An 11,922-nucleotide genomic window follows, 5' to 3' on the forward strand; every position below is an offset into this window, starting at 1 on the left:
GGAAGTAGGAAACTCAACCTCCACAGCAGGCTTTATACCCGATGTAATTTCACACAGTGTTCACCTCAGTGAAACAAAAAGCTAACCATTGCATCGCATCTTGTAAGGAGCCAGGTGATGTGTGAAATCAATTTGAAGAAACAAGAAAGTGGGTGCAGTCTCCTGCCCTAAATAACTAATTAAAAGCTATCATCTTGTGTCTGAAAGCAGTGGCAGCTGCCTAATTGGATGTCAAAAATATGCCTGCCAGTCTTTGAAAAGTACATGTTTGCATGGCAGTGAGAACTGGTCCTTTGGCCTTTGTACAGGATGTTAAAAACCAGTGGCTGATGTCTGAGATAATGTCTGAATAGCTGCTTCCTCTTGCTGCATAGATCCGCATCCCCAGCTTCTGACTCATACTGAGGTCCCAGATTTCAGCAGAAAGCCAGCTCATTTTTACACTCTTGCAGGATTCTATCCTGACTTTGCGGAAGCCTTGTTTACAGGATAGCTGTATGTTTTTCTTGGTTTTTTTTGGTGTTATTTAATCAGGAATGGGTAAAGCTGGCGCACAGGTCAGTGATCCAGAAGTGCATGGCATAGCCCCCTGTAAAATCTGCCCCTCTAGAGCTGGGGACTTTTTGTCTGTGATTGCCTGTTAGTGTCAGCAGCCCAGATTTACCTTTCAGAAAGAAAGGAAAAATAAGGCATGGGTGAGGGAGAAGGGCCAATTCAAAGCAGAGCCACAGACACCTCAGTGTTTGGGCTGATATCTTTTTCCCTTTCTGCCTGGCAGTGAGTTGCTGGTATAATTTTATTCTTCCAAATCCAGCAGATGGTGTTAGTTGGCTAATTGATGACTCGCATGGGATGGGAAGATCCTGGTGATAGAGCTGGGAGGATGCAAGAAAGAACAGTTTAGTAGGGATGTTCAGTGAATCTGAAAGCTGTGATAGGCTCCTGTTTTAAGCATCTGTGTGTATGCTTTCAGCTTACTACTACTAGGGGGTGGGGAGCTTCAGAGCTGTAGTACTTGATTTAAATTGAGGTTTCTGTGACACCTATCATATTTTCCCTCTAAAGGTTTCAGTGTGCTTGAGTGCAACGGAGCAAAATGAATATAACCAATGGACCTCACTGAGTATTTTGGGGTTGGGAGGTGTATAAGTTATTTTGGTATTGATTTTTTTAATTGGATTTTTCCTTGTGTGCACCTTAAATGGATAAGTGAAGTGGTACAAACTCTCCACAGTGTACTCCTGAGACAGAACTATTTCCTAAAAGTCTCACAGTCCATACAAAGGAGATAAGTGAGGTGGAATGAATAAAATGTGCGCTCAGCACTGTCCACTGTCCAGCCAGGCTAAAACGTGGCATCAGTTTCTGACTGCTGTTAGCTGGGGTGATGAGTGCACTAGGCCTTGATCAAGCTCCTAGAGAGGAGTTGTCTGTCTATACTGACCTGAATCTGTTACAGATGATATTATGTGAGGAAACTGATGTCTGAAATTTATGAGTACCTTCGGATAGAAAAAAAGATCAGCCTGGATAGATATAGCTACAGATGGGCTGTAATTTGCTACCGTTCAGGAAAGCTTTTGAGGTGTGGGGAAATATCGCGAGGTCATGCAGAACCCCTCCCCTTTTACTGTTGCTGACCGTTACCCCCTGTTATAAAAGACCCTGTCTAATCATTAATAAAGGCCAGTTACTGTCCACCACATTGGTGTATGAATGTGCTTGGCCCATGTGGCAGAGGCGCCGCCACTGAACCGTCCTTGACCCAGGACGCCACGCCCCAAGCGGCGGCAACAAGTGGTGCCGAAACCCGGGAACAATCCGGGAAGCGGGAATTGCCTGGGCGAGTGGACGGCAGCTGGAGCAGCAGGACTGTCTCCGGTGGGGAGGACGCTCCCAGAGGACTGGCAAGAGGGAAGGGTTTCCCACTGGCATTCGGCGAAGGAGGAGGGCTCGCGCCAGGAGTGACGAAGGAGGAAGGCTCGCGCCTAGGACCAACGAAGGAGGAAGGCTCACGCCGGGGCGGCAAAGGAGGAAGTCTCATGCCAGAAAATTGGCGAAGGAGGAGGGCTCGCGTTGCAGCCGGCGGAAGATGAGGTCTCGCGTCGCGAATCGGCGAAGGAGGAAGTCTCGCGCCAGGACCTGGTGAAGGAGGAAGTCTCGCGTCGATAGCCAGCGGTGGAGAGGATGGAGCCCCTTGCTAAGGTCATTTTTAAAATTCACAGAGATTGGGGCATAGATTGTGAGCCGGGAGATTTTGTCCTCGCAGTGTCGAGGCTCCTGCGCGCTGGGGTAATCAGGCATCCGGAGGATATCTTCTGCCCGGAAGTATGGGATGGTTGTACTGGGGCCCTAGCGGAGGAGGCCATGTCCTCAGGCTCGGGGCGGAGTCTAAACTCATGGGGCAGGGTCATGAGGGCACTGAAAAAGGCTCAGCCGGTCCAGCGGGAGCGGGGAAAGTGGAAGGCCACCCAGGACTGCTTGTGGGAGGGTCCCCGGCAGGGTGCGGACGATCGTGGGTCCGCTGAGTGTGGGGATTCGCAGCCGCGGGAGCGCTCTTCGCAGCTCCCGAGCCCAGGCACCCCATCTACGGGGAAAAAGCGGTCATTTTGGGACGGGCTGCTAGAGGAAGTGCAGAACGCGGCCATTAACTCAGAGGCGCAGAGCATGGCTGTTGGTTCAGAGGCGCGGGGTGCGGCCGTTAGTTTGGTGGCAGAGAGCGCGGTCGTTAGCTCAGAGGCGCGGAGCCCCGCCGTTAACTCGGGGCCGTGGGGCCCCACCGTTAGCTGGGAAGCGCGGGGCGCCGCCATTGACTCAGAGTCCAAGGGAGCCTGCGCGAGGCCTCCGCCTTACGCGACGCAGGGTGACGAGCCCCAGAAGGGGCGGTGTCACCATGGCGGCCCGCAGCTGGCGGGGCTGGCGAAGCGGTGCGCCGGGGGTTGAGCCGCCGGCCTCCCAACCAGCCGCGGCCAACAGCCGCTGCCTCCAGGGGCCGCGCCTACGCAGGGCCGGCAGGCAGCCTGGGCGGCGCGGGGCGGCCGGACCCTTCCGTGGGCTGGTGGCGAGCGGAGCCGGGCAGCGCGGTACCGATGTCGGGGCGATGCATCGCACTGGAGAGCAGAGACGTGCGGGGCAGCGGGAGTCCTGCCCCGCCGCCCTCCGCAGCAGCGGCGGCTGGGCCATGCTGGGGGTGCTGACGGAGAACAGGCAGCAGCAGCAGTGGCCCGGCGGCCAGGGTGCTGCTGTTATCAGTCACTTTTCTGGCTTTGAAAACACCATCACTTCATGTAGAAAAAATGAAGTGCCCAACTGCATCATCAGTATGAATTTGTCTATGTAACAGATGATACCTACACAAAGAAGCAGCTGCTAAGAACGGAACACTTGCTTCTCAAAGTGCTGGGTTTTGACCTAACAGCCCCAACCGTCAACCAGTTCCTCCTTCAGTACAGGGTTGGAGACTGGTACTCACAGGGCGAGGGTACGCAGCCGTCAAGAAAAATAGTAAAATCAAATGGTGCCTGCTTAAGTTGATGAAACCGTACCTTCAGGGCAAAAACTAATGAAATTTGTAAAGTTTGTTTTGCAGGACTGAATCCTCAGACGCCCCCGCGGCCTGTATACCTCGCTTCCTAAAGGCCACAACGAATCATCAAGCAGCCCGATGGCAGACCATACCAGGGTCGTGAAAGAACTCAGTGACCAAACTAAAGGAGCGGCTGGCACAAAGAAGGACGGGGGGGATAAACAGCTCAGCAAAAATGTTGAGGTATCCATCCAGTAGAGTTCAAGCTCTGGCCAGGTTCTGGCTCTACTTGGATGGAATGCCAAGTAACCCAGAGTTCTTCCCTGCGTCAGAGGATCAAAGGGCGATTTGGAGGGAACATAAGTCTGGACATGGACTCTCCAAATCCTCTCTAGTTTAAGATCAAATAGGTTGCAGACTCTGGGAAAATAATTCAGTCCTAGGAGGTCAACTAAAACAAACAAACAAAAAACCACCAACAACAAAAAATAACCCCAAACAAACAAACAAAAAAAAGGAGATCCTACAAAGATATTCAAAGGCAGGGTTCAGTCAGTCCCATGAATGATCGCCTTACATTTTAAAGACGTTTGTGTTGGTTTTTTTTAGAAAAAAGCAGTTAGAGATAGTTAGCCTTTTGTTTGTTAAACATTTGCAGTTACAAGTTTATTGCAGTTGTGTTATGTTGTTCAAGTTAATTGCATTTTGCCAGTTACACATGTTTCCTACTTGTCAGTTTTGCTTTATGTTTTTAACTGGTCATAAAAGGGGGGGGAAATGTGGGGAAATATCGCGAGGTTTTGAGATATCGCGAGGTCACGCAGAACCCCTCCCCTTTTACTGTTACTGACCGTTACCCCCTGTTATAAAAGACCCTGTCTAACCGTTAATAAAGGCCAGTTACTGTCCACCACATTGGTGTATGCAATGTGCTTGGCCCATGTGGCAGAGGCGCCGCCACTAAACCATCCTCGACCCGGGACGCCACGCCCCAAGTGGCGGCAACATTGAGGGTACTGTGGATATTTCATAGGCTGCCTGGCGAGTATGCAGCAGTTAAGAATTGTAGGGAAAGGTAGTTAAACATCTGTTCTGTGGCTGTATATGTCAGTTGTTTAACCCACCTCCTGAACACTGTAGCCAGTCCTAACAACTGTCTTAAAAAATATTTAGAAGAGCAAGAAAAGATATGGAAGAGCACATAACTAGTTTGACCCTTTGCCCTGAAGATGAAGAGACTGGGGTAGGATATGGGGGAATGCTATAAGTAAGGGATATGGGGATATGCTAAAGATTAACAGGGAAAGATTATTGCTATTTATTAATGTAATTGGAGAAAACACCTTAAAACTTTGTGCGGTTTTTTTGTTTGTCTGGAGCTTTTTTAAAGCCTGCTGGTTCCCACAGTGTGTGAGGAAATTGTGGAACTTGTTTTCACTTGATTTTTCTTTCTTCTTTGTGGCATTAGGAGAAATAAATGGGCAAATTCAGAAGATCCATTGTTGGCTGTGAGGTATGTCTGCATGAATGCACGTTCTTGCAATATAAGATGAGAGGGGTAAGCCTACAAGTTCCCTTTCTAGTCTTTTGCCAAGCATAGCGTTTGCTGGCAATTTCTGATGGGTCACTAAAAGTGTTCAATGGTTACTCTGAGTGGCTACTGGAAATGGGATTACAAACTTTCTTTCCTGTGAGATGCACTACTTAAGCAACAGATTTTAGAAGAGGGGCTCTACAGGTCTGTTACTGTAGGCCTGGAGGTACCTCCTGCAGCCTGTGACTCAGCTGCTTATAGAGCTCAGCCTGCATATGCTTCTGCCTTTCAAGCAGCCTTCAGCCCTAGGGCTGGGCCAAGGATGCTGGTAAGACTCACATTAACATTAAACAGCTAACAGGCTGACACAGAAAATCATCAGCACAAAAGTCTTGACATGCCAGTCAATGGAATAATTTATACAATCCCAGGAAATTTGTTTTTATAAAATGACAGCTTTTAATGGTGGCATAATGTAGTCTACTTGTTAGACTTGTTCCTGAACAGTCACTAGAAATAGCACACACAGGGGTACACAAATGTCCTGGGGAGAGGCACAAGAAATGAAAGAAAGATAGACTAGTATGACTTGTCTGTTAATAGACTGCAGGACTGCTGGGTTTAGCTAAGATTTTTATTTTAAGAAGCTATTCCTTTGACAGGATGGAGCTGTTTTCTGTCCTGCAGTTCATAAATCCACACCCAGTGATTAGAATAATTTATAGTATGGTATTTAATCTTAGAGCATCCTAAAGCAATTTACAGCCTACTGTCCACAGAGCCTTATCAGTATTTGATCTGGAAAGATGAGTCATCCCTAAGTGTGACCAACCCCTTCCTAGCTGGAAATCATGCGTCCATTCTGCCTGCAGAGGGAACCCCCCATCTGCCCCAAAGAGAAAAACATCCTCCTACCTATATTCTGTTATTCCTAGCCAGCTTTCAGAATCCTTTTGAGGAGGGAGGGCTGTGATTTTGCCTCATGCTCTGAGTTTTCACTGGGGATTAGCTTTCCTCCATGTCTTTCCTTGTGTTGGATTGCTCAGAGACAATAAAAGAAAAACCTGTGTAAGGAAAGGTTAAATGCTTCTGGTTAGTGCATCTCAAAGGCCTTGCTGGTTAGAAGGAGAATGTTGTGGATGCTAGTACTATCTTGATATCTGATACATGGGCAATTCTGCATTGCAGATCTGATGTAGATGAGCTGGCTGACTGCGTAATGTACTGTGCTTGGGCATTAAACTTCCTTAGGTTTGCTTAGCTCTTGGTTACTTTTGAAAATTCTCTTAACTGCTTTCATCCCTTCTGGATGTCCATAGATGGTGTCCTTAGCAGAAACAGACTCATCCTCACATTTGCAGACAATAATTCTCGTAAGTTAGCGGGGTCTTGTAAAGGCTGATCCCTCCTGGGGCCGTTTGGGTCTGATCCAGCTAGCTCTGGACCCTTGGCCCCTTGCAGCCTTTACAAGGACAAAAGTAAAAGACAGGAGGCACTCTTCTCCTCGGGACCAAAGTCCTATTTCATTCCTTGATAGGAGTCACCTCGGGATCCAGGCGACTTCCCAAGGAAAAGAAAGACTTCAGGGGTCTCCTCCCAGGAGATTTAAGCTCAGGGGATGGATGGTGGAAGAAGGGGGCCTCAGCCAATGGGATACAAGTGAGGAAAGGGTGAGGGAGGAGTAAACCTGGGACAAGCCATTACCACCGGGGCTTTTGGGGGGAAAAGGGAAATGGGACAGACCATGTGATCAGTGCAAACCACCAAACACTCAGTACAAAACCAACTAAATAAACTATTTAGTGCAATACAATAGGGTCTGATTGGGTTTTTTCATTCTGCTGATGTCAATTTAACTTAAGAGTTTCTGAGGCACCTGTAAGTGTCCCCACACTGAAGGGGAACAGAGGCTCTCCAAATGGCCCTTGGCAGCCAAGAGTTGTTAAGTTCATAAGTTCATAAATAACTGTTGCTGTGGTGACACATCAGCACTGTTCTTGTGCTGAATTTTCATTGGTAGGTGCTAACACTTAAAATTATTAACCTGGACTGGGAATGGTGGTGTTGCAGAGAGATGCAAAATGGGATTAACCACTTGAAGTGTGTTAAGTGAAAACATTCAGTCCTTGCCTATATGGCTCTGTGGATTGGTGGCGGGATAACACAGCTTTTCGTGGGTTTGGGCTCTTTAGTGATCCAGACAGAAAATGTGGGTATACAAGTGGATAAGTCCCCAGGCTTTCTTTTGTCTTCATATTGACAGTCTAAGCAAAAAGTCCAAGGGCTGAGATGAGAAACTGGCACACGTGGATGTGTTCAAAATCCTCCCATCCTTGCCAATCCTCCCATCCACTAACCAAATACTGTTGAGAATTGACAGAAGCACTGTTCGTGCTGAGGCCAAGCTGTCAAAATCTTTGGGATGGTTTTAGCACAAGTCCACTGAGAGTGAAAATTGAAGCATTACTTAGGAATCTAAACATCTTAATTTCTTCTCCTAGTTATGCTTCTTGAAAACAACTTGTTCTATTTTTAGAAGCCAGCTACAAATAACATTTTTAGTCTTACATGTATTAATATTCTCTCTGGAGTGGAAGAACAGCATACATTATTCAATGGCCTGTATGTTTGTTTGTGTTTTGGTCTCCATTATCAAATTGAGTGAGATTTGTTTAATTGTATTTATATTCAGTTTTATTTTCTAGTGTGTATGGATTAACTCTGTTCCTAAACAATCTTCCTGGAATGAAGAAAGGTTTATTTTGTCTTTTTTTTCTGGATGTATTCTTGTTTGTTTGGTCTTCTTTCCCCCCTTTTTTATGAAAATATGTTTGTTACTTCTAATCATATAGCAGCTCTGGAGCTTGAGAGGTCTATGTTTTTCTAAAATATCTCCTATTTTTAGGATTAATTAAATTGTATATGCTTCAGTTTATATGAAGTACCTTTTTTCTGCAGTAGCTTTGGATTTCATGGGTTATAAGCCTGGATTTATAATGAAGTTTTTAATAGCTTATCTTCTCACTGCTACTTCATCTTTTCTCACACAAAATATGCTTAGTTAATATGAAATATGATGATTTCTTCTGGACTTCTTGATGGTGTCTAAGATATTTACTCCTGTACTGTGCATGCAGGATCACATTAATGCACCTTAAATTGCCATGTTTTGCCTGATGATTAGGTACAGGGCTTTCAGAAGTTTCAGATACGGCAATTGCTATATGACATTGGATCTTATTTTATTTTTATAAACTGTTGATCTTCTTTGAACTTTTGGCACCAGCAGCTTTTGTTTGAAGAATTTTACATCCCCCCGTGTATCTCCTTATAATACGTATATCAAGCTAATCTCTTATTCTCCCTAGTAAAGCAGTGTTCCTGTTTGGTTTAGATTATTCAGGAAGTGCTTGTCTGCCTTTGGTATGAAATAACTGCAATAACTCAACAGCCTCATAGTCATTTGGTGTCTGAGAACTGATACTGGTGCTTCTTTGCCAACATGGGCAGTGTAAGCCTGTAAGCTCCTCTGTCACCATTATTGAAGAATACATATATTTTGGAGGTGCATCTGGGTCAGCATGCAGCCTTACAACATGGTTCTTAAATTTATTAACTCCATATTTAAGCCAAATGTCCTTCTGGAATGATTGGAACTGATGGGAATTACCTTTCCTGCAAGTGTGTGATGCAGCCTGCCTGTTCTGCAAAACCTTCTGAACTTTGACCAGGTCAGAAAACCTGCTGTGCTAATTTGCTTTTGGCTGCTTCAAGGGTAGAGCATCAGCTGAGGGATCTCCTCATGCTGTTAAGGACTGAGTGGAAAGAACTAATAATATTTTTCCACCTATGCTACAGGGAGCTAAAGTATTTCTCCCCACTTTTCTCATCTGAGACAAAAAGATGCAGCTTCATTCTAGAAATCAGAAGGTAATGAAGATAAGGAAAGCTTCTCACTGCTGAAACCATGTACCTCTGTAAGGCTCAGTCTTTAAGACTTCAGCTTTGCAGTCTTCCTTCAGTTCTGCCCTCAGGCCTGGAATTATCTGTTAGCATGTTAAGGGAATTTAAACCATGAAATGAAATTTGGGTGAATTGCAAAATGCCTGATGAATTCAGGAAGGGAGCCAGCACCGACTTTGTCCTTCTCTGATATCACGAATAAGAAACTACTGCTGACAGCTGGAATTATTTCCAGTATGAGTGGAAAGTCCCATATTCCTCCCTCCTCTCTCTTCTCCCTGCCCCCAACCCTGGGAAAGAACAGGACAGCAGCACTCCAGTTAGTGGGTTAGAATTTGTGCTGGTCTTCCTGTGATTACCTGTATGGTGTCCAAAGCAATGTAAATGGCACCAGAAAAAGGTGTCTGTACTGAAGATGAAGTTTTTGTGCACAGTAATATTAAAACCATACTAGTGTAGTCCTGCTGAAAAATTCTCCTTTGTAGGGAAGCTTGATGGATGTCATACTTTGGAGTTTGATCTGAAAGGTCACACTAGGCTTATGCTTTGCATGGTCAGCAAAATAGTCCAGTCCTTTCATATGAGATCCAAAGATGCTATTGTCTCTTCAGCTGTTTATGCCAAAGTGCTGGACATGAAAGACCAAATTATGTTTCATTTTTTGTAAAGCTTTCACAGTCACTTCTGCTTTCTTTTTGCTATGACCTCCTTACTGAGTGGCTGAAGGGTCTATTGCCATTCCCACTCTACAGCAACTGTTCTAGCTCAAAGATACTCAGCCTCTCCAACATTGCAGACATCTTTTCACCAGCTCATCCTCCCAGACCTGCAAGTGCCGTCTGACAGGAGCCATTGGGCACATTTTTCACCCTTGCTGCTTCTCTGCTCAGTCTGTAGGGCAGGCTTGGACTGTGGCTCCTTATAAAAGTAGCTGTTTTCCTTGACTTCCAATTGTATATTCCTTATGCTTTGCTAGTGGGAGACTGCAGAACAGATTGGTTGGTTTTTGTTTTGAAACTGTCACTGAGCCTAAATATAAGATGGGCTGGAATGCTTTGCTTAAAGTATTTCCCTGGTGGCATTACAGAAATTTTAATCTTTCTTGTTGCTGTTGTCTTGCCGCTCTGTGTGACTTGTTTTCATAATTTGATTACTGCATGATGCTGGAGAAGGAAAGAAACAGAAATTTGTGAGAGTTGCAACAGTTAAAATGTCACCAGCAAAAAGTCACAGTCTGCATGGTCAAAACAATAAACTTTTTTGAAGGATGTTAGCAAAGATTGGTTTTGTGTAGAGAAGCCATAGCTTCAAAAGCAATTTTAAATGAATGGGTCATGATCATGTTCATATATCATATCACATAGTGATATGATATCTACACATAAAGAACATCTGATTGTTTTTAAAAAAATATCTGATTGTTCCTCTCCAGAAAAAAACTCAGGAGAAAAGAGCAGCTTACCCCATCTACGCTTTCATAAACAAATACCTAAATACTGTACCTAAGCTGATGCTTGAATTTTAAAGCCAATCTGGGAGGTAAACTAGGGCGAAGTGCCTCCTCCTGAAAATGCATGTCTGCCTACTGGATTGCTTCAAAAACTTAATAAAAGGGAAGAAAAACAGGGGGAGGGGGAAAGAAAGACTGTAATGTCTTAGCTTCAAGTTACCATTAGATTGCTGCTGTGCTTTAAATTAGCCTGTCCTGCCAGTGCAGAAGCTCCTCTTTTAGAGAACTTACTTGCACCTAGATGCAAATCTTCTCTTCAGATTATATGCTTGGAAGCAAACCTGGCAGATAAGTGATTTGTAACTCTTTCAGGCCTTGATGTGCCTATATGACTTCTCTTCTTCCCATCATGGGAACTGAGTCAAAAGAGTTTCTAGAGAGAGAAAAATCTGTGTTCTTCACTCAGTTTTTAAATGACTCTGAAGAGTAGCACCTTAAGCTAATATATATATAGATAATAGAAATGAGAGCTGGATGGGCGGTTGTAAGGTTTGGATGTTGTAAGCTTCAAGTGTGTCCACTATATGAGCACACCAGTCAAGGATCAATATTAAAATCAGCATGAAAAACATGAGTCTTGTCTCTGCTTGCAGTGGAAATGCTGCCCTGGCTGACTTTCCCTTTTTTGTCTCACAGGGAGGTTTGCCTTATCAGTAGTTTTCACATTCCTGTAGATTATCTTGGACAAGTGCATGGCAGGGCCATTCATTACACTGACATGACAGCATCAGATTCTTAGCAGTAGCCATTTTAAAGTGCCTCAGGGAATAAGTTAATTAAAAAAGAAGGTTCAAAAACCAATACTTCATGGGAAGAATTAAGTGAGCTCTATGATACCCACAGAGTTGACAAATACTCAGATTTCCTTGTTTCAGCAGAGGTAACTTAACATCCAACCCATTTAACCCAGAATTTTGGTAGAGAAGGGTTAACTGATAGGTCCTGGGGGACTTGAGTATTGCTTAGCTATAAATTTCCAATCCCTCTGCAACTCTGTTTTTGCACATAAGAAGTGGTGAATAGGGTATTTCCAAGGTGAGCTCCCTTGCCTGGGATCATTTTGTCAAGGCTGGAAGGGAGGGGTTGGGTGGAGAAACATTTTGCCCAGCTCTTGCCTCTGTGCATTGGGCTGTGCCAGCCCCTGCTTCAGAGCATGAGTTTAAATTATGGAGCATCTGACAGGGATGGACATTGTATGTTAATGTCTGGGAGAGGGTATTGTTTTATTTATAAGTATTGGTTAGTGGGAAATGGTAGCAGGGTAATTTGTTAACCATTCCTGTCTGGCAGTGGTATGAAAGTTGACTCAAACCAAGTGTTTGCTGTCTCTGCCCTTCTGTTCCAACTCTTATTTGTCTTTCTGTAAATCCCAGGACTAGCACATTCAAA

General features: G+C 44.9%; 1 long non-coding RNA gene across 1 annotated transcript; it reads left to right on the plus strand.

Annotated features, from left to right (window-relative positions):
* Positions 1 to 1,777: 1,777 nt before the first annotated feature.
* On the plus strand, positions 1,778 to 4,439 carry LOC136568811 (uncharacterized). Its single transcript, XR_010785283.1, has 2 exons — positions 1,778 to 2,205; positions 3,590 to 4,439. It is a non-coding gene; the product is annotated as an uncharacterized lncRNA (long non-coding RNA).
* The last annotated feature ends 7,483 nt before the right edge of the window (positions 4,440 to 11,922 follow it).

This window comes from Molothrus aeneus, chromosome 2 (assembly GCF_037042795.1).
Source record: "Molothrus aeneus isolate 106 chromosome 2, BPBGC_Maene_1.0, whole genome shotgun sequence".
Taxonomy (NCBI): Eukaryota; Metazoa; Chordata; class Aves; order Passeriformes; family Icteridae; genus Molothrus; species Molothrus aeneus.